The sequence below is a fragment of the Phyllobates terribilis genome, unplaced genomic scaffold, assembly GCF_046119375.1.
Source record: "Phyllobates terribilis strain yellow unplaced genomic scaffold, ASM4611937v1 Scaffold_5__5_contigs__length_657084704, whole genome shotgun sequence".
Classification (NCBI taxonomy): Eukaryota; Metazoa; Chordata; class Amphibia; order Anura; family Dendrobatidae; genus Phyllobates; species Phyllobates terribilis.
Genome location: NW_027362765.1, coordinates 654793250 through 654814069, shown reverse-complemented (window position 1 = coordinate 654814069; position 20820 = coordinate 654793250). Strand labels below are relative to the sequence as shown.

Below are 20820 nucleotides of genomic sequence, written 5' to 3'. Positions count from 1 at the left end.
CTAGATCCCTTACATGCCTGCACTTTTCGGCTTGCTGCTGCTGCAATCCACGCGTTTTAGATCTGCATAACTCCACCTCTTTAAACACAGCACCTTCACCCCCTGCTGTTCCCACCCGCCTCAACACCGTTGGAAGGGAGGAGAACCAATTAAGGCGGGGGGTGGGGTGGAACGAGCAGCTGTCTACCCTTAGCAGGAGGGCTCCTGATTACATACCTCTCCTGCTGCTGCTGCTGGCTGTCCAGCAGCAGACTGAAGGTGGCTGCTGCTGTGCACAGGTATATAAAGGCTCAGAGCCTATTATGACACGCGCAGCCAGCGTTCCATTGCCACATTCCATCTACTGCAGGCAGGATACCTGGCTGGCTGAATGTCGCTGAGAAGCTCACAGAGACCGCCATAAGCAACAGTTTAACAGAATGCCACAGACTAATCAACCAAACTTTTTGGGTTGGGTTCTCTTTTATAGTCTGCAGGCATTAAATGAAAGAAGTCAGTGTTCCAGCAGAAGGAGACAACGTTTCAGAAAAGGCATTGTAGCAAACCAAAAAAGAAATTTTAAGCGCAGCAGAGTAACCAGCGCACATACCTGTTAGCTCAGGTGAGTTTAAAAGGCTGCTGTTGATAACAAGGGCATTTGCTAAATAGATGGTGTGTGTGCAACAATATACTGAAAGGTCAATTATATTGTGCAGCTTATCTCACCACCTGTAGTTATTTAGGTGAAAGCTCCAAAATGCTTGCCTAATATGTCTGTTTATCCAAAAGGAAGTAAAAAGGGAGAGCTAGAAAGATAGCATTGCATCACATTACATGGCAATGCAATGCACAGTTGCTGAAGTTGAACCAAAATGAGCTTGTAATCTGGCTTCTGCAACTTTGAACATGAAAAATCCAATGAGGAGAAGAAAAGCAAAGCCAAAGAGTCCATCCCAAAATCCGACAAACAAGCAAAATGAACAAAAAACATTGAATTCAATTCTTTCTGATTTTAGAAACTGCATTAAAGAAGGGGTGCACCGGTCCTGGAGATACTGCAATACCAGGTCAATGCGTGGAGTGGACAGAGCAAGCTCTTTTTCCATCTCCCTGTTCTAAAAATCCATTTAATATATGGTCCCCAGATAGGGGACGTATCAGATATTAAACTGATAAGAACAGATACTACACTTGATCTTAGCCAAAAGGCCGAGAAGCGATAACCAGAATTGGTTTCAAACTACGGAGCCACCCAAGGATCCTGAAAAGTCCATTTGTGGAGATGAGCTCCTGGACTCCCGTTAAGAAGACATGTTGTCAACCTCTAGATCCCTTACATGCCTGCACTTTTCGGCTTGCTGCTGCTGCAATCCACGCGTTTTAGATCTGCATAACTCCACCTCTTTAAACACAGCACCTTCACCCCCTGCTGTTCCCACCCGCCTCAACACCGTTGGAAGGGAGGAGAACCAATTAAGGCGGGGGGTGGGGTGGAACGAGCAGCTGTCTACCCTTAGCAGGAGGGCTCCTGATTACATACCTCTCCTGCTGCTGCTGCTGGCTGTCCAGCAGCAGACTGAAGGTGGCTGCTGCTGTGCACAGGTATATAAAGGCTCAGAGCCTATTATGACACGCGCAGCCAGCGTTCCATTGCCACATTCCATCTACTGCAGGCAGGATACCTGGCTGGCTGAATGTCGCTGAGAAGCTCACAGAGACCGCCATAAGCAACAGTTTAACAGAATGCCACAGACTAATCAACCAAACTTTTTGGGTTGGGTTCTCTTTTATAGTCTGCAGGCATTAAATGAAAGAAGTCAGTGTTCCAGCAGAAGGAGACAACGTTTCAGAAAAGGCATTGTAGCAAACCAAAAAAGAAATTTTAAGCGCAGCAGAGTAACCAGCGCACATACCTGTTAGCTCAGGTGAGTTTAAAAGGCTGCTGTTGATAACAAGGGCATTTGCTAAATAGATGGTGTGTGTGCAACAATATACTGAAAGGTCAATTATATTGTGCAGCTTATCTCACCACCTGTAGTTATTTAGGTGAAAGCTCCAAAATGCTTGCCTAATATGTCTGTTTATCCAAAAGGAAGTAAAAAGGGAGAGCTAGAAAGATAGCATTGCATCACATTACATGGCAATGCAATGCACAGTTGCTGAAGTTGAACCAAAATGAGCTTGTAATCTGGCTTCTGCAACTTTGAACATGAAAAATCCAATGAGGAGAAGAAAAGCAAAGCCAAAGAGTCCATCCCAAAATCCGACAAACAAGCAAAATGAACAAAAAACATTGAATTCAATTCTTTCTGATTTTAGAAACTGCATTAAAGAAGGGGTGCACCGGTCCTGGAGATACTGCAATACCAGGTCAATGCGTGGAGTGGACAGAGCAAGCTCTTTTTCCATCTCCCTGTTCTAAAAATCCATTTAATATATGGTCCCCAGATAGGGGACGTATCAGATATTAAACTGATAAGAACAGATACTACACTTGATCTTAGCCAAAAGGCCGAGAAGCGATAACCAGAATTGGTTTCAAACTACGGAGCCACCCAAGGATCCTGAAAAGTCCATTTGTGGAGATGAGCTCCTGGACTCCCGTTAAGAAGACATGTTGTCAACCTCTAGATCCCTTACATGCCTGCACTTTTCGGCTTGCTGCTGCTGCAATCCACGCGTTTTAGATCTGCATAACTCCACCTCTTTAAACACAGCACCTTCACCCCCTGCTGTTCCCACCCGCCTCAACACCGTTGGAAGGGAGGAGAACCAATTAAGGCGGGGGGTGGGGTGGAACGAGCAGCTGTCTACCCTTAGCAGGAGGGCTCCTGATTACATACCTCTCCTGCTGCTGCTGCTGCTGGCTGTCCAGCAGCAGACTGAAGGTGGCTGCTGCTGTGCACAGGTATATAAAGGCTCAGAGCCTATTATGACACGCGCAGCCAGCGTTCCATTGCCACATTCCATCTACTGCAGGCAGGATACCTGGCTGGCTGAATGTCGCTGAGAAGCTCACAGAGACCGCCATAAGCAACAGTTTAACAGAATGCCACAGACTAATCAACCAAACTTTTTGGGTTGGGTTCTCTTTTATAGTCTGCAGGCATTAAATGAAAGAAGTCAGTGTTCCAGCAGAAGGAGACAACGTTTCAGAAAAGGCATTGTAGCAAACCAAAAAAGAAATTTTAAGCGCAGCAGAGTAACCAGCGCACATACCTGTTAGCTCAGGTGAGTTTAAAAGGCTGCTGTTGATAACAAGGGCATTTGCTAAATAGATGGTGTGTGTGCAACAATATACTGAAAGGTCAATTATATTGTGCAGCTTATCTCACCACCTGTAGTTATTTAGGTGAAAGCTCCAAAATGCTTGCCTAATATGTCTGTTTATCCAAAAGGAAGTAAAAAGGGAGAGCTAGAAAGATAGCATTGCATCACATTACATGGCAATGCAATGCACAGTTGCTGAAGTTGAACCAAAATGAGCTTGTAATCTGGCTTCTGCAACTTTGAACATGAAAAATCCAATGAGGAGAAGAAAAGCAAAGCCAAAGAGTCCATCCCAAAATCCGACAAACAAGCAAAATGAACAAAAAACATTGAATTCAATTCTTTCTGATTTTAGAAACTGCATTAAAGAAGGGGTGCACCGGTCCTGGAGATACTGCAATACCAGGTCAATGCGTGGAGTGGACAGAGCAAGCTCTTTTTCCATCTCCCTGTTCTAAAAATCCATTTAATATATGGTCCCCAGATAGGGGACGTATCAGATATTAAACTGATAAGAACAGATACTACACTTGATCTTAGCCAAAAGGCCGAGAAGCGATAACCAGAATTGGTTTCAAACTACGGAGCCACCCAAGGATCCTGAAAAGTCCATTTGTGGAGATGAGCTCCTGGACTCCCGTTAAGAAGACATGTTGTCAACCTCTAGATCCCTTACATGCCTGCACTTTTCGGCTTGCTGCTGCTGCAATCCACGCGTTTTAGATCTGCATAACTCCACCTCTTTAAACACAGCACCTTCACCCCCTGCTGTTCCCACCCGCCTCAACACCGTTGGAAGGGAGGAGAACCAATTAAGGCGGGGGGTGGGGTGGAACGAGCAGCTGTCTACCCTTAGCAGGAGGGCTCCTGATTACATACCTCTCCTGCTGCTGCTGCTGGCTGTCCAGCAGCAGACTGAAGGTGGCTGCTGCTGTGCACAGGTATATAAAGGCTCAGAGCCTATTATGACACGCGCAGCCAGCGTTCCATTGCCACATTCCATCTACTGCAGGCAGGATACCTGGCTGGCTGAATGTCGCTGAGAAGCTCACAGAGACCGCCATAAGCAACAGTTTAACAGAATGCCACAGACTAATCAACCAAACTTTTTGGGTTGGGTTCTCTTTTATAGTCTGCAGGCATTAAATGAAAGAAGTCAGTGTTCCAGCAGAAGGAGACAACGTTTCAGAAAAGGCATTGTAGCAAACCAAAAAAGAAATTTTAAGCGCAGCAGAGTAACCAGCGCACATACCTGTTAGCTCAGGTGAGTTTAAAAGGCTGCTGTTGATAACAAGGGCATTTGCTAAATAGATGGTGTGTGTGCAACAATATACTGAAAGGTCAATTATATTGTGCAGCTTATCTCACCACCTGTAGTTATTTAGGTGAAAGCTCCAAAATGCTTGCCTAATATGTCTGTTTATCCAAAAGGAAGTAAAAAGGGAGAGCTAGAAAGATAGCATTGCATCACATTACATGGCAATGCAATGCACAGTTGCTGAAGTTGAACCAAAATGAGCTTGTAATCTGGCTTCTGCAACTTTGAACATGAAAAATCCAATGAGGAGAAGAAAAGCAAAGCCAAAGAGTCCATCCCAAAATCCGACAAACAAGCAAAATGAACAAAAAACATTGAATTCAATTCTTTCTGATTTTAGAAACTGCATTAAAGAAGGGGTGCACCGGTCCTGGAGATACTGCAATACCAGGTCAATGCGTGGAGTGGACAGAGCAAGCTCTTTTTCCATCTCCCTGTTCTAAAAATCCATTTAATATATGGTCCCCAGATAGGGGACGTATCAGATATTAAACTGATAAGAACAGATACTACACTTGATCTTAGCCAAAAGGCCGAGAAGCGATAACCAGAATTGGTTTCAAACTACGGAGCCACCCAAGGATCCTGAAAAGTCCATTTGTGGAGATGAGCTCCTGGACTCCCGTTAAGAAGACATGTTGTCAACCTCTAGATCCCTTACATGCCTGCACTTTTCGGCTTGCTGCTGCTGCAATCCACGCGTTTTAGATCTGCATAACTCCACCTCTTTAAACACAGCACCTTCACCCCCTGCTGTTCCCACCCGCCTCAACACCGTTGGAAGGGAGGAGAACCAATTAAGGCGGGGGGTGGGGTGGAACGAGCAGCTGTCTACCCTTAGCAGGAGGGCTCCTGATTACATACCTCTCCTGCTGCTGCTGCTGCTGGCTGTCCAGCAGCAGACTGAAGGTGGCTGCTGCTGTGCACAGGTATATAAAGGCTCAGAGCCTATTATGACACGCGCAGCCAGCGTTCCATTGCCACATTCCATCTACTGCAGGCAGGATACCTGGCTGGCTGAATGTCGCTGAGAAGCTCACAGAGACCGCCATAAGCAACAGTTTAACAGAATGCCACAGACTAATCAACCAAACTTTTTGGGTTGGGTTCTCTTTTATAGTCTGCAGGCATTAAATGAAAGAAGTCAGTGTTCCAGCAGAAGGAGACAACGTTTCAGAAAAGGCATTGTAGCAAACCAAAAAAGAAATTTTAAGCGCAGCAGAGTAACCAGCGCACATACCTGTTAGCTCAGGTGAGTTTAAAAGGCTGCTGTTGATAACAAGGGCATTTGCTAAATAGATGGTGTGTGTGCAACAATATACTGAAAGGTCAATTATATTGTGCAGCTTATCTCACCACCTGTAGTTATTTAGGTGAAAGCTCCAAAATGCTTGCCTAATATGTCTGTTTATCCAAAAGGAAGTAAAAAGGGAGAGCTAGAAAGATAGCATTGCATCACATTACATGGCAATGCAATGCACAGTTGCTGAAGTTGAACCAAAATGAGCTTGTAATCTGGCTTCTGCAACTTTGAACATGAAAAATCCAATGAGGAGAAGAAAAGCAAAGCCAAAGAGTCCATCCCAAAATCCGACAAACAAGCAAAATGAACAAAAAACATTGAATTCAATTCTTTCTGATTTTAGAAACTGCATTAAAGAAGGGGTGCACCGGTCCTGGAGATACTGCAATACCAGGTCAATGCGTGGAGTGGACAGAGCAAGCTCTTTTTCCATCTCCCTGTTCTAAAAATCCATTTAATATATGGTCCCCAGATAGGGGACGTATCAGATATTAAACTGATAAGAACAGATACTACATTTGATCTTAGCCAAAAGGCCGAGAAGCGATAACCAGAATTGGTTTCAAACTACGGAGCCACCCAAGGATCCTGAAAAGTCCATTTGTGAAGATGAGCTAATGGACTCCCGTTAAGAAGACATGTTGTCAACCTCTAGATCCCTTACATGCCTGCACTTTTCGGCTTGCTGCTGCTGCAATCCACGCGTTTTAGATCTGCATAACTCCACCTCTTTAAACACAGCACCTTCACCCCCTGCTGTTCCCACCCGCCTCAACACCGTTGGAAGGGAGGAGAACCAATTAAGGCGGGGGGTGGGGTGGAACGAGCAGCTGTCTACCCTTAGCAGGAGGGCTCCTGATTACATACCTCTCCTGCTGCTGCTGCTGGCTGTCCAGCAGCAGACTGAAGGTGGCTGCTGCTGTGCACAGGTATATAAAGGCTCAGAGCCTATTATGACACGCGCAGCCAGCGTTCCATTGCCACATTCCATCTACTGCAGGCAGGATACCTGGCTGGCTGAATGTCGCTGAGAAGCTCACAGAGACCGCCATAAGCAACAGTTTAACAGAATGCCACAGACTAATCAACCAAACTTTTTGGGTTGGGTTCTCTTTTATAGTCTGCAGGCATTAAATGAAAGAAGTCAGTGTTCCAGCAGAAGGAGACAACGTTTCAGAAAAGGCATTGTAGCAAACCAAAAAAGAAATTTTAAGCGCAGCAGAGTAACCAGCGCACATACCTGTTAGCTCAGGTGAGTTTAAAAGGCTGCTGTTGATAACAAGGGCATTTGCTAAATAGATGGTGTGTGTGCAACAATATACTGAAAGGTCAATTATATTGTGCAGCTTATCTCACCACCTGTAGTTATTTAGGTGAAAGCTCCAAAATGCTTGCCTAATATGTCTGTTTATCCAAAAGGAAGTAAAAAGGGAGAGCTAGAAAGATAGCATTGCATCACATTACATGGCAATGCAATGCACAGTTGCTGAAGTTGAACCAAAATGAGCTTGTAATCTGGCTTCTGCAACTTTGAACATGAAAAATCCAATGAGGAGAAGAAAAGCAAAGCCAAAGAGTCCATCCCAAAATCCGACAAACAAGCAAAATGAACAAAAAACATTGAATTCAATTCTTTCTGATTTTAGAAACTGCATTAAAGAAGGGGTGCACCGGTCCTGGAGATACTGCAATACCAGGTCAATGCGTGGAGTGGACAGAGCAAGCTCTTTTTCCATCTCCCTGTTCTAAAAATCCATTTAATATATGGTCCCCAGATAGGGGACGTATCAGATATTAAACTGATAAGAACAGATACTACACTTGATCTTAGCCAAAAGGCCGAGAAGCGATAACCAGAATTGGTTTCAAACTACGGAGCCACCCAAGGATCCTGAAAAGTCCATTTGTGGAGATGAGCTCCTGGACTCCCGTTAAGAAGACATGTTGTCAACCTCTAGATCCCTTACATGCCTGCACTTTTCGGCTTGCTGCTGCTGCAATCCACGCGTTTTAGATCTGCATAACTCCACCTCTTTAAACACAGCACCTTCACCCCCTGCTGTTCCCACCCGCCTCAACACCGTTGGAAGGGAGGAGAACCAATTAAGGCGGGGGGTGGGGTGGAACGAGCAGCTGTCTACCCTTAGCAGGAGGGCTCCTGATTACATACCTCTCCTGCTGCTGCTGCTGCTGGCTGTCCAGCAGCAGACTGAAGGTGGCTGCTGCTGTGCACAGGTATATAAAGGCTCAGAGCCTATTATGACACGCGCAGCCAGCGTTCCATTGCCACATTCCATCTACTGCAGGCAGGATACCTGGCTGGCTGAATGTCGCTGAGAAGCTCACAGAGACCGCCATAAGCAACAGTTTAACAGAATGCCACAGACTAATCAACCAAACTTTTTGGGTTGGGTTCTCTTTTATAGTCTGCAGGCATTAAATGAAAGAAGTCAGTGTTCCAGCAGAAGGAGACAACGTTTCAGAAAAGGCATTGTAGCAAACCAAAAAAGAAATTTTAAGCGCAGCAGAGTAACCAGCGCACATACCTGTTAGCTCAGGTGAGTTTAAAAGGCTGCTGTTGATAACAAGGGCATTTGCTAAATAGATGGTGTGTGTGCAACAATATACTGAAAGGTCAATTATATTGTGCAGCTTATCTCACCACCTGTAGTTATTTAGGTGAAAGCTCCAAAATGCTTGCCTAATATGTCTGTTTATCCAAAAGGAAGTAAAAAGGGAGAGCTAGAAAGATAGCATTGCATCACATTACATGGCAATGCAATGCACAGTTGCTGAAGTTGAACCAAAATGAGCTTGTAATCTGGCTTCTGCAACTTTGAACATGAAAAATCCAATGAGGAGAAGAAAAGCAAAGCCAAAGAGTCCATCCCAAAATCCGACAAACAAGCAAAATGAACAAAAAACATTGAATTCAATTCTTTCTGATTTTAGAAACTGCATTAAAGAAGGGGTGCACCGGTCCTGGAGATACTGCAATACCAGGTCAATGCGTGGAGTGGACAGAGCAAGCTCTTTTTCCATCTCCCTGTTCTAAAAATCCATTTAATATATGGTCCCCAGATAGGGGACGTATCAGATATTAAACTGATAAGAACAGATACTACATTTGATCTTAGCCAAAAGGCCGAGAAGCGATAACCAGAATTGGTTTCAAACTACGGAGCCACCCAAGGATCCTGAAAAGTCCATTTGTGAAGATGAGCTCCTGGACTCCCGTTAAGAAGACATGTTGTCAACCTCTAGATCCCTTACATGCCTGCACTTTTCGGCTTGCTGCTGCTGCAATCCACGCGTTTTAGATCTGCATAACTCCACCTCTTTAAACACAGCACCTTCACCCCCTGCTGTTCCCACCCGCCTCAACACCGTTGGAAGGGAGGAGAACCAATTAAGGCGGGGGGTGGGGTGGAACGAGCAGCTGTCTACCCTTAGCAGGAGGGCTCCTGATTACATACCTCTCCTGCTGCTGCTGCTGGCTGTCCAGCAGCAGACTGAAGGTGGCTGCTGCTGTGCACAGGTATATAAAGGCTCAGAGCCTATTATGACACGCGCAGCCAGCGTTCCATTGCCACATTCCATCTACTGCAGGCAGGATACCTGGCTGGCTGAATGTCGCTGAGAAGCTCACAGAGACCGCCATAAGCAACAGTTTAACAGAATGCCACAGACTAATCAACCAAACTTTTTGGGTTGGGTTCTCTTTTATAGTCTGCAGGCATTAAATGAAAGAAGTCAGTGTTCCAGCAGAAGGAGACAACGTTTCAGAAAAGGCATTGTAGCAAACCAAAAAAGAAATTTTAAGCGTAGCAGAGTAACCAGCGCACATACCTGTTAGCTCAGGTGAGTTTAAAAGGCTGCTGTTGATAACAAGGGCATTTGCTAAATAGATGGTGTGTGTGCAACAATATACTGAAAGGTCAATTATATTGTGCAGCTTATCTCACCACCTGTAGTTATTTAGGTGAAAGCTCCAAAATGCTTGCCTAATATGTCTGTTTATCCAAAAGGAAGTAAAAAGGGAGAGCTAGAAAGATAGCATTGCATCACATTACATGGCAATGCAATGCACAGTTGCTGAAGTTGAACCAAAATGAGCTTGTAATCTGGCTTCTGCAACTTTGAACATGAAAAATCCAATGAGGAGAAGAAAAGCAAAGCCAAAGAGTCCATCCCAAAATCCGACAAACAAGCAAAATGAACAAAAAACATTGAATTCAATTCTTTCTGATTTTAGAAACTGCATTAAAGAAGGGGTGCACCGGTCCTGGAGATACTGCAATACCAGGTCAATGCGTGGAGTGGACAGAGCAAGCTCTTTTTCCATCTCCCTGTTCTAAAAATCCATTTAATATATGGTCCCCAGATAGGGGACGTATCAGATATTAAACTGATAAGAACAGATACTACACTTGATCTTAGCCAAAAGGCCGAGAAGCGATAACCAGAATTGGTTTCAAACTACGGAGCCACCCAAGGATCCTGAAAAGTCCATTTGTGGAGATGAGCTCCTGGACTCCCGTTAAGAAGACATGTTGTCAACCTCTAGATCCCTTACATGCCTGCACTTTTCGGCTTGCTGCTGCTGCAATCCACGCGTTTTAGATCTGCATAACTCCACCTCTTTAAACACAGCACCTTCACCCCCTGCTGTTCCCACCCGCCTCAACACCGTTGGAAGGGAGGAGAACCAATTAAGGCGGGGGGTGGGGTGGAACGAGCAGCTTTCTACCCTTAGCAGGAGGGCTCCTGATTACATACCTCTCCTGCTGCTGCTGCTGCTGGCTGTCCAGCAGCAGACTGAAGGTGGCTGCTGCTGTGCACAGGTATATAAAGGCTCAGAGCCTATTATGACACGCGCAGCCAGCGTTCCATTGCCACATTCCATCTACTGCAGGCAGGATACCTGGCTGGCTGAATGTCGCTGAGAAGCTCACAGAGACCGCCATAAGCAACAGTTTAACAGAATGCCACAGACTAATCAACCAAACTTTTTGGGTTGGGTTCTCTTTTATAGTCTGCAGGCATTAAATGAAAGAAGTCAGTGTTCCAGCAGAAGGAGACAACGTTTCAGAAAAGGCATTGTAGCAAACCAAAAAAGAAATTTTAAGCGCAGCAGAGTAACCAGCGCACATACCTGTTAGCTCAGGTGAGTTTAAAAGGCTGCTGTTGATAACAAGGGCATTTGCTAAATAGATGGTGTGTGTGCAACAATATACTGAAAGGTCAATTATATTGTGCAGCTTATCTCACCACCTGTAGTTATTTAGGTGAAAGCTCCAAAATGCTTGCCTAATATGTCTGTTTATCCAAAAGGAAGTAAAAAGGGAGAGCTAGAAAGATAGCATTGCATCACATTACATGGCAATGCAATGCACAGTTGCTGAAGTTGAACCAAAATGAGCTTGTAATCTGGCTTCTGCAACTTTGAACATGAAAAATCCAATGAGGAGAAGAAAATTAAAGCCAAAGAGTCCATCCCAAAATCCGACAAACAAGCAAAATGAACAAAAAACATTGAATTCAATTCTTTCTGATTTTAGAAACTGCATTAAAGAAGGGGTGCACCGGTCCTGGAGATACTGCAATACCAGGTCAATGCGTGGAGTGGACAGAGCAAGCTCTTTTTCCATCTCCCTGTTCTAAAAATCCATTTAATATATGGTCCCCAGATAGGGGACGTATCAGATATTAAACTGATAAGAACAGATACTACACTTGATCTTAGCCAAAAGGCCGAGAAGCGATAACCAGAATTGGTTTCAAACTACGGAGCCACCCAAGGATCCTGAAAAGTCCATTTGTGGAGATGAGCTCCTGGACTCCCGTTAAGAAGACATGTTGTCAACCTCTAGATCCCTTACATGCCTGCACTTTTCGGCTTGCTGCTGCTGCAATCCACGCGTTTTAGATCTGCATAACTCCACCTCTTTAAACACAGCACCTTCACCCCCTGCTGTTCCCACCCGCCTCAACACCGTTGGAAGGGAGGAGAACCAATTAAGGCGGGGGGTGGGGTGGAACGAGCAGCTGTCTACCCTTAGCAGGAGGGCTCCTGATTACATACCTCTCCTGCTGCTGCTGCTGCTGGCTGTCCAGCAGCAGACTGAAGGTGGCTGCTGCTGTGCACAGGTATATAAAGGCTCAGAGCCTATTATGACACGCGCAGCCAGCGTTCCATTGCCACATTCCATCTACTGCAGGCAGGATACCTGGCTGGCTGAATGTCGCTGAGAAGCTCACAGAGACCGCCATAAGCAACAGTTTAACAGAATGCCACAGACTAATCAACCAAACTTTTTGGGTTGGGTTCTCTTTTATAGTCTGCAGGCATTAAATGAAAGAAGGCAGTGTTCCAGCAGAAGGAGACAACGTTTCAGAAAAGGCATTGTAGCAAACCAAAAAAGAAATTTTAAGCGCAGCAGAGTAACCAGCGCACATACCTGTTAGCTCAGGTGAGTTTAAAAGGCTGCTGTTGATAACAAGGGCATTTGCTAAATAGGTGGTGTGTGTGCAACAATATACTGAAAGGTCAATTATATTGTGCAGCTTATCTCACCACCTGTAGTTATTTAGGTGAAAGCTCCAAAATGCTTGCCTAATATGTCTGTTTATCCAAAAGGAAGTAAAAAGGGAGAGCTAGAAAGATAGCATTGCATCACATTACATGGCAATGCAATGCACAGTTGCTGAAGTTGAACCAAAATGAGCTTGTAATCTGGCTTCTGCAACTTTGAACATGAAAAATCCAATGAGGAGAAGAAAAGCAAAGCCAAAGAGTCCATCCCAAAATCCGACAAACAAGCAAAATGAACAAAAAACATTGAATTCAATTCTTTCTGATTTTAGAAACTGCATTAAAGAAGGGGTGCACCGGTCCTGGAGATACTGCAATACCAGGTCAATGCGTGGAGTGGACAGAGCAAGCTCTTTTTCCATCTCCCTGTTCTAAAAATCCATTTAATATATGGTCCCCAGATAGGGGACGTATCAGATATTAAACTGATAAGAACAGATACTACACTTGATCTTAGCCAAAAGGCCGAGAAGCGATAACCAGAATTGGTTTCAAACTACGGAGCCACCCAAGGATCCTGAAAAGTCCATTTGTGGAGATGAGCTCCTGGACTCCCGTTAAGAAGACATGTTGTCAACCTCTAGATCCCTTACATGCCTGCACTTTTCGGCTTGCTGCTGCTGCAATCCACGCGTTTTAGATCTGCATAACTCCACCTCTTTAAACACAGCACCTTCACCCCCTGCTGTTCCCACCCGCCTCAACACCGTTGGAAGGGAGGAGAACCAATTAAGGTGGGGGGTGGGGTGGAACGAGCAGCTGTCTACCATTAGCAGGAGGGCTCCTGATTACATACCTCTCCTGCTGCTGCTGCTGCTGGCTGTCCAGCAGCAGACTGAAGGTGGCTGCTGCTGTGCACAGGTATATAAAGGCTCAGAGCCTATTATGACACGCGCAGCCAGCGTTCCATTGCCACATTCCATCTACTGCAGGCAGGATACCTGGCTGGCTGAATGTCGCTGAGAAGCTCACAGAGACCGCCATAAGCAACAGTTTAACAGAATGCCACAGACTAATCAACCAAACTTTTTGGGTTGGGTTCTCTTTTATAGTCTGCAGGCATTAAATGAAAGAAGTCAGTGTTCCAGCAGAAGGAGACAACGTTTCAGAAAAGGCATTGTAGCAAACCAAAAAAGAAATTTTAAGCGCAGCAGAGTAACCAGCGCACATACCTGTTAGCTCAGGTGAGTTTAAAAGGCTGCTGTTGATAACAAGGGCATTTGCTAAATAGATGGTGTGTGTGCAACAATATACTGAAAGGTCAATTATATTGTGCAGCTTATCTCACCACCTGTAGTTATTTAGGTGAAAGCTCCAAAATGCTTGCCTAATATGTCTGTTTATCCAAAAGGAAGTAAAAAGGGAGAGCTAGAAAGATAGCATTGCATCACATTACATGGCAATGCAATGCACAGTTGCTGAAGTTGAACCAAAATGAGCTTGTAATCTGGCTTCTGCAACTTTGAACATGAAAAATCCAATGAGGAGAAGAAAAGCAAAGCCAAAGAGTCCATCCCAAAATCCGACAAACAAGCAAAATGAACAAAAAACATTGAATTCAATTCTTTCTGATTTTAGAAACTGCATTAAAGAAGGGGTGCACCGGTCCTGGAGATACTGCAATACCAGGTCAATGCGTGGAGTGGACAGAGCAAGCTCTTTTTCCATCTCCCTGTTCTAAAAATCCATTTAATATATGGTCCCCAGATAGGGGACGTATCAGATATTAAACTGATAAGAACAGATACTACACTTGATCTTAGCCAAAAGGCCGAGAAGCGATAACCAGAATTGGTTTCAAACTACGGAGCCACCCAAGGATCCTGAAAAGTCCATTTGTGGAGATGAGCTCCTGGACTCCCGTTAAGAAGACATGTTGTCAACCTCTAGATCCCTTACATGCCTGCACTTTTCGGCTTGCTGCTGCTGCAATCCACGCGTTTTAGATCTGCATAACTCCACCTCTTTAAACACAGCACCTTCACCCCCTGCTGTTCCCACCCGCCTCAACACCGTTGGAAGGGAGGAGAACCAATTAAGGCGGGGGGTGGGGTGGAACGAGCAGCTGTCTACCCTTAGCAGGAGGGCTCCTGATTACATACCTCTCCTGCTGCTGCTGCTGGCTGTCCAGCAGCAGACTGAAGGTGGCTGCTGCTGTGCACAGGTATATAAAGGCTCAGAGCCTATTATGACACGCGCAGCCAGCGTTCCATTGCCACATTCCATCTACTGCAGGCAGGATACCTGGCTGGCTGAATGTCGCTGAGAAGCTCACAGAGACCGCCATAAGCAACAGTTTAACAGAATGCCACAGACTAATCAACCAAACGTTTTGGGTTGGGTTCTCTTTTATAGTCTGCAGGCATTAAATGAAAGAAGTCAGTGTTCCAGCAGAAGGAGACAACGTTTCAGAAAAGGCATTGTAGCAAACCAAAAAAGAAATTTTAAGCGCAGCAGAGTAACCAGCGCACATACCTGTTAGCTCAGGTGAGTTTAAAAGGCTGCTGTTGATAACAAGGGCATTTGCTAAATAGGTGGTGTGTGTGCAACAATATACTGAAAGGTCAATTATATTGTGCAGCTTATCTCACCACCTGTAGTTATTTAGGTGAAAGCTCCAAAATGCTTGCCTAATATGTCTGTTTATCCAAAAGGAAGTAAAAAGGGAGAGCTAGAAAGATAGCATTGCATCACATTACATGGCAATGCAATGCACAGTTGCTGAAGTTGAACCAAAATGAGCTTGTAATCTGGCTTCTGCAACTTTGAACATTAAAAATCCAATGAGGAGAAGAAAAGCAAAGCCAAAGAGTCCATCCCAAAATCCGACAAACAAGCAAAATGAACAAAAAACATTGAATTCAATTCTTTCTGATTTTAGAAACTGCATTAAAGAAGGGGTGCACCGGTCCTGGAGATACTGCAATACCAGGTCAATGCGTGGAGTGGACAGAGCAAGCTCTTTTTCCATCTCCCTGTTCTAAAAATCCATTTAATATATGGTCCCCAGATAGGGGACGTATCAGATATTAAACTGATAAGAACAGATACTACACTTGATCTTAGCCAAAAGGCCGAGAAGCGATAACCAGAATTGGTTTCAAACTACGGAGCCACCCAAGGATCCTGAAAAGTCCATTTGTGGAGATGAGCTCCTGGACTCCCGTTAAGAAGACATGTTGTCAACCTCTAGATCCCTTACATGCCTGCACTTTTCGGCTTGCTGCTGCTGCAATCCACGCGTTTTAGATCTGCATAACTCCACCTCTTTAAACACAGCACCTTCACCCCCTGCTGTTCCCACCCGCCTCAACACCGTTGGAAGGGAGGAGAACCAATTAAGGCGGGGGGTGGGGTGGAACGAGCAGCTGTCTACCCTTAGCAGGAGGGCTCCTGATTACATACCTCTCCTGCTGCTGCTGCTGGCTGTCCAGCAGCAGACTGAAGGTGGCTGCTGCTGTGCACAGGTATATAAAGGCTCAGAGCCTATTATGACACGCGCAGCCAGCGTTCCATTGCCACATTCCATCTACTGCAGGCAGGATACCTGGCTGGCTGAATGTCGCTGAGAAGCTCACAGAGACCGCCATAAGCAACAGTTTAACAGAATGCCACAGACTAATCAACCAAACTTTTTGGGTTGGGTTCTCTTTTATAGTCTGCAGGCATTAAATGAAAGAAGTCAGTGTTCCAGCAGAAGGAGACAACGTTTCAGAAAAGGCATTGTAGCAAACCAAAAAAGAAATTTTAAGCGCAGCAGAGTAACCAGCGCACATACCTGTTAGCTCAGGTGAGTTTAAAAGGCTGCTGTTGATAACAAGGGCATTTGCTAAATAGATGGTGTGTGTGCAACAATATACTGAAAGGTCAATTATATTGTGCAGCTTATCTCACCACCTGTAGTTATTTAGGTGAAAGCTCCAAAATGCTTGCCTAATATGTCTGTTTATCCAAAAGGAAGTAAAAAGGGAGAGCTAGAAAGATAGCATTGCATCACATTACATGGCAATGCAATGCACAGTTGCTGAAGTTGAACCAAAATGAGCTTGTAATCTGGCTTCTGCAACTTTGAACATGAAAAATCCAATGAGGAGAAGAAAAGCAAAGCCAAAGAGTCCATCCCAAAATCCGACAAACAAGCAAAATGAACAAAAAACATTGAATTCAATTCTTTCTGATTTTAGAAACTGCATTAAAGAAGGGGTGCACCGGTCCTGGAGATACTGCAATACCAGGTCAATGCGTGGAGTGGACAGAGCAAGCTCTTTTTCCATCTCCCTGTTCTAAAAATCCATTTAATATATGGTCCCCAGATAGGGGACGTATCAGATATTAAACTGATAAGAACAGATTTTTTTTTTTTTTTTTTTTTTTACAAAACCATTCAGGTTTAAAACAATAATGCAGAATAAAAGGTCGTCTCCTCATCTGAAAAAAACAACCATTCCACAATCATTTATCGTTTAAAACTCATCATGATGGTTTCTTTTATTATCCAGTTAAATTGAAAAAATGCAATATACACATCAGAAAAAAACAAAATTACAGACTAATTATATGTTTCCATTTCCGGAATTTCCATACTCCCTCTGCATCCATCCCACCTTTCATATCACACTTATAATAGAAATATAACTTCTCAAGGACCATTTTAACACAATCATCCACCTCAAAACGCTCATTTTTAAACACATACAAGTTCCGGCAATTCCACAAAACCTCCTTCACACAAGCCAAAAACAGCCACAAAATCCTATCCTTTTCACGGTTTAACATGCATAACCCAAACATGACAATTTCAAAATTCAAACGTTTCACCCCAGTCAATTCCATACATAACCCACCCAATTTAGACCAAACATCCTTCGCAAACCTACATGACCATAGAACATGATGGACCTCTTCATTACACCCACACCGCTCTCTCGGACACCTTTCAGACACCGCCAACCCTTTCCTTTTTTGTACACTCCTCACAGGTAAAATCCCATGCAAAGACATCCAAACTAAATCTTTCTGTTTGTTAGACATATCATGTTTGACCAGCTTACACCAGACATCCTCCGCTTCAGCTGACCTTAACCCATTAATTTCACACATCCTATTATCCGCACACATCCTTTTCACCATGCTTTTATTCTTCAGAAAACTCACCATCTGAACTTTCTCAAGATGAAATTTTTTGATAAAACATTCCAATTGTAGGTACCAATAAGGGCATACATAAGCAGTACGTTTACAGTTATCATAATTCATCCATTTTAACCGATGGAAGACGGAGCCTCCAAGGTATCTACACATACATGCAGCCTTGGATTGCTTTAATAAAAGTCCTGCAAAAAAACTAATACAATTCAGACCAATAAAAGTCTCGATGTTAGGGAATCCTAGGCCACCATTCCTTTTACACCTATGAAGAAATTCCCTCTTGGCCTTCTCTATATTACTGCCCCAAAGGAACACAAAAAGTAATCTATTAATCTTCTTCAAAACTCCAACAGATGGGGGAAAAATCAAAGCTACATAAATAAGCATAGGGAGAATGATACTTTTAATGATTAAAATTTTCCCAGTAAAGGACAGATCACGCAGACGCCATAATTCCAATTTCCTTGCAATTTTACCACCCAGATCCTCCCAACTCTTGTCCCCTTTTAAACTCTCATCCAGACACACCCCCAACACTTTAATCCCCCCTTCCACACATTCCATATCTGCATCACTCACTTTTTTACTACTAAAAAATCCCTTAACCTTACTTTTTTCCCAATTTATTTTGAAAGCAGAGGCCACACAAAAACATTGGACTAACCATTTAACCCTTGCGACATCACTCTCAGAATCACACAACACACACACATCATCCATATAACCAATCACTTTAATAGCCTTACCATCACAGCCAGGGATCAAAAACCCCTTTAAAACTGTATCCCTTCTAATAAGCTGGAGAAGAGGCTCCATCACACAAATAAACATGATTGGAGAAAGCGGGCATCCCTGCCTCACCCCTGACAATATTTCAAAAGACTCAGATAAAAAACCATTCACCTGCACCACACTTCTAGCACCCTCATACATTCCCATAATCAATCTAACCAAGCGCTCTGGAAAGCCCATCTTCAACAACACATTAAACAAAAACACATGAGCCACACAATCAAAGGCCTTTTCAAAGTCAAGCGCACATACAATCACACCTTTCTTTCTACTCTTACAATCCTCTAGCACATCCCTCACCAGACAAATGTTCTCTTGTATCCTCCGTTCAGGCACTGCACACACTTGTTCCTCCTCAATCACAGATGCTATCACTTCTCTCATACGACAAGCCAAAATTTTCGCAAAAATCTTATAATCAGCATTAAGCAGCGTAATTGGTCTCCAGTTGGCTAGCCTCTTTCTATCACCTTTTTTAAACAATAACACAACCAAACCTCCCTTCATACACTCAGGCATACTCACTCCGGCAAACAAGGATTTCATGACTTCAAACAGATCCTGAGAAACAACGTCCCAATATTTTGCATAAAAATCACATGGGATTCCATCCTGCCCAGGGGATTTGTTCTTCGGAGACTTGGAGATCACACCCAACAATTCTTTCTCTGTTAAATCATCCATCAAAGCCTGACTTTCACTTTCTGTAACAAAATTTCCAAGTACCTGCAAAAACTCATTCTCGTTCCCCAAATCACACTTTTTCTCCCCATACAAGCCTTTATAAAAATTAACCACTTCCTTGATCACTCCCTCACCATGTACCTCATCACCCTTATCATTCACTAACACATGCATATCCCGTTTACCACCACACATTTTCTTAAAAAAGAAGCGCGTACATTTCTCATTCTGTTCCCTAAACTTCACTCTCGACCGGAATATGATTTCCTTTCCTCGTCCAAACATCCAATCACCCATTTCGTTCTTCATTTTAACCAACTCACTTTTAACATCTATACCCATAGTTCTACATTCATGCAAAAAGGAAATCCTCCTATTTATTTGTGTATATAATAATCTCTTCTTTTTAGCCTTAATATAGCCAATTTTCCTGAAAAAATCCCTAATTCTAACCTTGACCCACACCCACCATTCCAAGATATTGCAAAAATCCCTTTTCCTCCTCACCCAACCATGGTATTTTTTTGAAAAACACCTGAAAACTTGCTTGTCATCCAGAACACTCACATTCATCCGCCACCTCCCTTTGCCATAGAAAAAAACATCCACCTCAAACACCCCAAGCAAACACTCATGATCAGAGAAGCAAACTTTCTCTTGGGAATACTTAACACATTTAACTGCCGGTGAGGAAACAAAAAAATAGTCCAGTCTAGACTCGGCATGGCCATCATCTGAATGATATGTAAAAGGTCCCGGCTTCTCCGACACAGCATCCCTAAGGGAGAAGTCTTTAGTCATTTGGTTCCATAGATTACCTGTAACATCCACTTTAGATTGCCATGAACCTGCCCTTGCTTCTTTTGAAAAAATACAGTTAAAGTCACCAATAACAAAAACAGGCAACTTGCCATGCAAAAAAAAAGTCAATTTTTTGAAGAGTGATAAGCGCTCATTTTTATCCACATTTGCATATATGCAAATTAGTTTAAAGTCCCAACCAAGGTATGATAGAGTGATACAAGCACATCTTCCTTCCAGAATAATAGTTTTCTGTTTTAAGCGAATGTCTCTGTTTTGGATAAGGATTCCAATGCCATCATTTCTGTTAGTATTAGAAAAGGACCACACTGCCTCCCCATACAGCCACTCATTTTGTTTAGGAAATTTAGATAAACCACATTCTTGAACACATATAATGTCACAGCCCTTAGATGCCAAATAGTCCAGAACAGTGGCACTCTTTGTCGCTGATGCAAACATACGTACATTCTGGGAGATTATTTTCAGCCGCAGGACCATAGGTGTCAATGCAGGTTATGGAGACCGGGAAGACCAGAAAAGGAAATCAACATGTCTCAGGCCACCTCAGAAAATTCAAATAGGCTTTCCAAGCCTGCCACATCCTTTTCCTCTAAGAAACCTTCACTAGGTGATATGGGAGTGGCCTTATAAGGTTCATTCAAATGTGAGTCCTCCCCAGAGTCAGATAGGACGGAAAAAGGGTTGTGAGACTCAAAAGACTCAAATTTCTTCTTTCGTAACCTCTTTACAGTTTTACCAGTCTTCTTCTGTTTGGCCAAGGCTTTACAAACGATGGCAGCATTTTCAGCTGAAGGCATCCTGGCAGCCTCTATTTCCTCTGGAGAAACTGACCACTGTATGTCAACGGAACTTGGGGCAGACATCTCCTCAGAGCTTTCCACCTCCTCAATTACCTCACTGAGAGCC

The 20820-nt window shown here is 43.8% G+C and overlaps 12 non-coding genes and 1 pseudogene across 12 annotated transcripts; all 13 read right to left on the bottom strand.

Moving 5' to 3' along the window:
• Positions 1 to 1009: 1009 nt before the first annotated feature.
• Positions 1010 to 1200, bottom strand: LOC141149032 (U2 spliceosomal RNA). The gene has a single exon (XR_012245345.1). It is a non-coding gene; the product is annotated as a U2 spliceosomal RNA (small nuclear RNA).
• Positions 1201 to 2312: 1112 nt separating this feature from the next.
• LOC141149031 (U2 spliceosomal RNA) lies at positions 2313 to 2503 on the bottom strand. The gene has a single exon (XR_012245344.1). It is a non-coding gene; the product is annotated as a U2 spliceosomal RNA (small nuclear RNA).
• A 1115-nt stretch (positions 2504 to 3618) lies between these two features.
• Positions 3619 to 3809, bottom strand: LOC141149030 (U2 spliceosomal RNA). Its single transcript, XR_012245343.1, has one exon. It is a non-coding gene; the product is annotated as a U2 spliceosomal RNA (small nuclear RNA).
• A 1112-nt stretch (positions 3810 to 4921) lies between these two features.
• Positions 4922 to 5112, bottom strand: LOC141149028 (U2 spliceosomal RNA). The gene has a single exon (XR_012245341.1). It is a non-coding gene; the product is annotated as a U2 spliceosomal RNA (small nuclear RNA).
• A 1115-nt stretch (positions 5113 to 6227) lies between these two features.
• On the bottom strand, positions 6228 to 6418 carry LOC141149830 (U2 spliceosomal RNA). Its single transcript, XR_012246114.1, has one exon. It is a non-coding gene; the product is annotated as a U2 spliceosomal RNA (small nuclear RNA).
• A 1112-nt stretch (positions 6419 to 7530) lies between these two features.
• Positions 7531 to 7721, bottom strand: LOC141149027 (U2 spliceosomal RNA). Its single transcript, XR_012245340.1, has one exon. It is a non-coding gene; the product is annotated as a U2 spliceosomal RNA (small nuclear RNA).
• A 1115-nt stretch (positions 7722 to 8836) lies between these two features.
• Positions 8837 to 9027, bottom strand: LOC141149828 (U2 spliceosomal RNA). Its single transcript, XR_012246112.1, has one exon. It is a non-coding gene; the product is annotated as a U2 spliceosomal RNA (small nuclear RNA).
• A 1112-nt stretch (positions 9028 to 10139) lies between these two features.
• On the bottom strand, positions 10140 to 10330 carry LOC141149026 (U2 spliceosomal RNA). Its single transcript, XR_012245339.1, has one exon. It is a non-coding gene; the product is annotated as a U2 spliceosomal RNA (small nuclear RNA).
• Positions 10331 to 11445: 1115 nt separating this feature from the next.
• LOC141149025 (U2 spliceosomal RNA) lies at positions 11446 to 11636 on the bottom strand. The gene has a single exon (XR_012245338.1). It is a non-coding gene; the product is annotated as a U2 spliceosomal RNA (small nuclear RNA).
• Positions 11637 to 12751: 1115 nt separating this feature from the next.
• Positions 12752 to 12942, bottom strand: LOC141149024 (U2 spliceosomal RNA). The gene has a single exon (XR_012245337.1). It is a non-coding gene; the product is annotated as a U2 spliceosomal RNA (small nuclear RNA).
• Positions 12943 to 14057: 1115 nt separating this feature from the next.
• On the bottom strand, positions 14058 to 14248 carry LOC141149023 (U2 spliceosomal RNA). The gene has a single exon (XR_012245336.1). It is a non-coding gene; the product is annotated as a U2 spliceosomal RNA (small nuclear RNA).
• A 1112-nt stretch (positions 14249 to 15360) lies between these two features.
• LOC141149022 (U2 spliceosomal RNA) lies at positions 15361 to 15551 on the bottom strand. The gene has a single exon (XR_012245335.1). It is a non-coding gene; the product is annotated as a U2 spliceosomal RNA (small nuclear RNA).
• Positions 15552 to 16663: 1112 nt separating this feature from the next.
• LOC141150517 (U2 spliceosomal RNA) lies at positions 16664 to 16868 on the bottom strand (annotated as a pseudogene).
• Positions 16869 to 20820: the final 3952 nt, after the last annotated feature.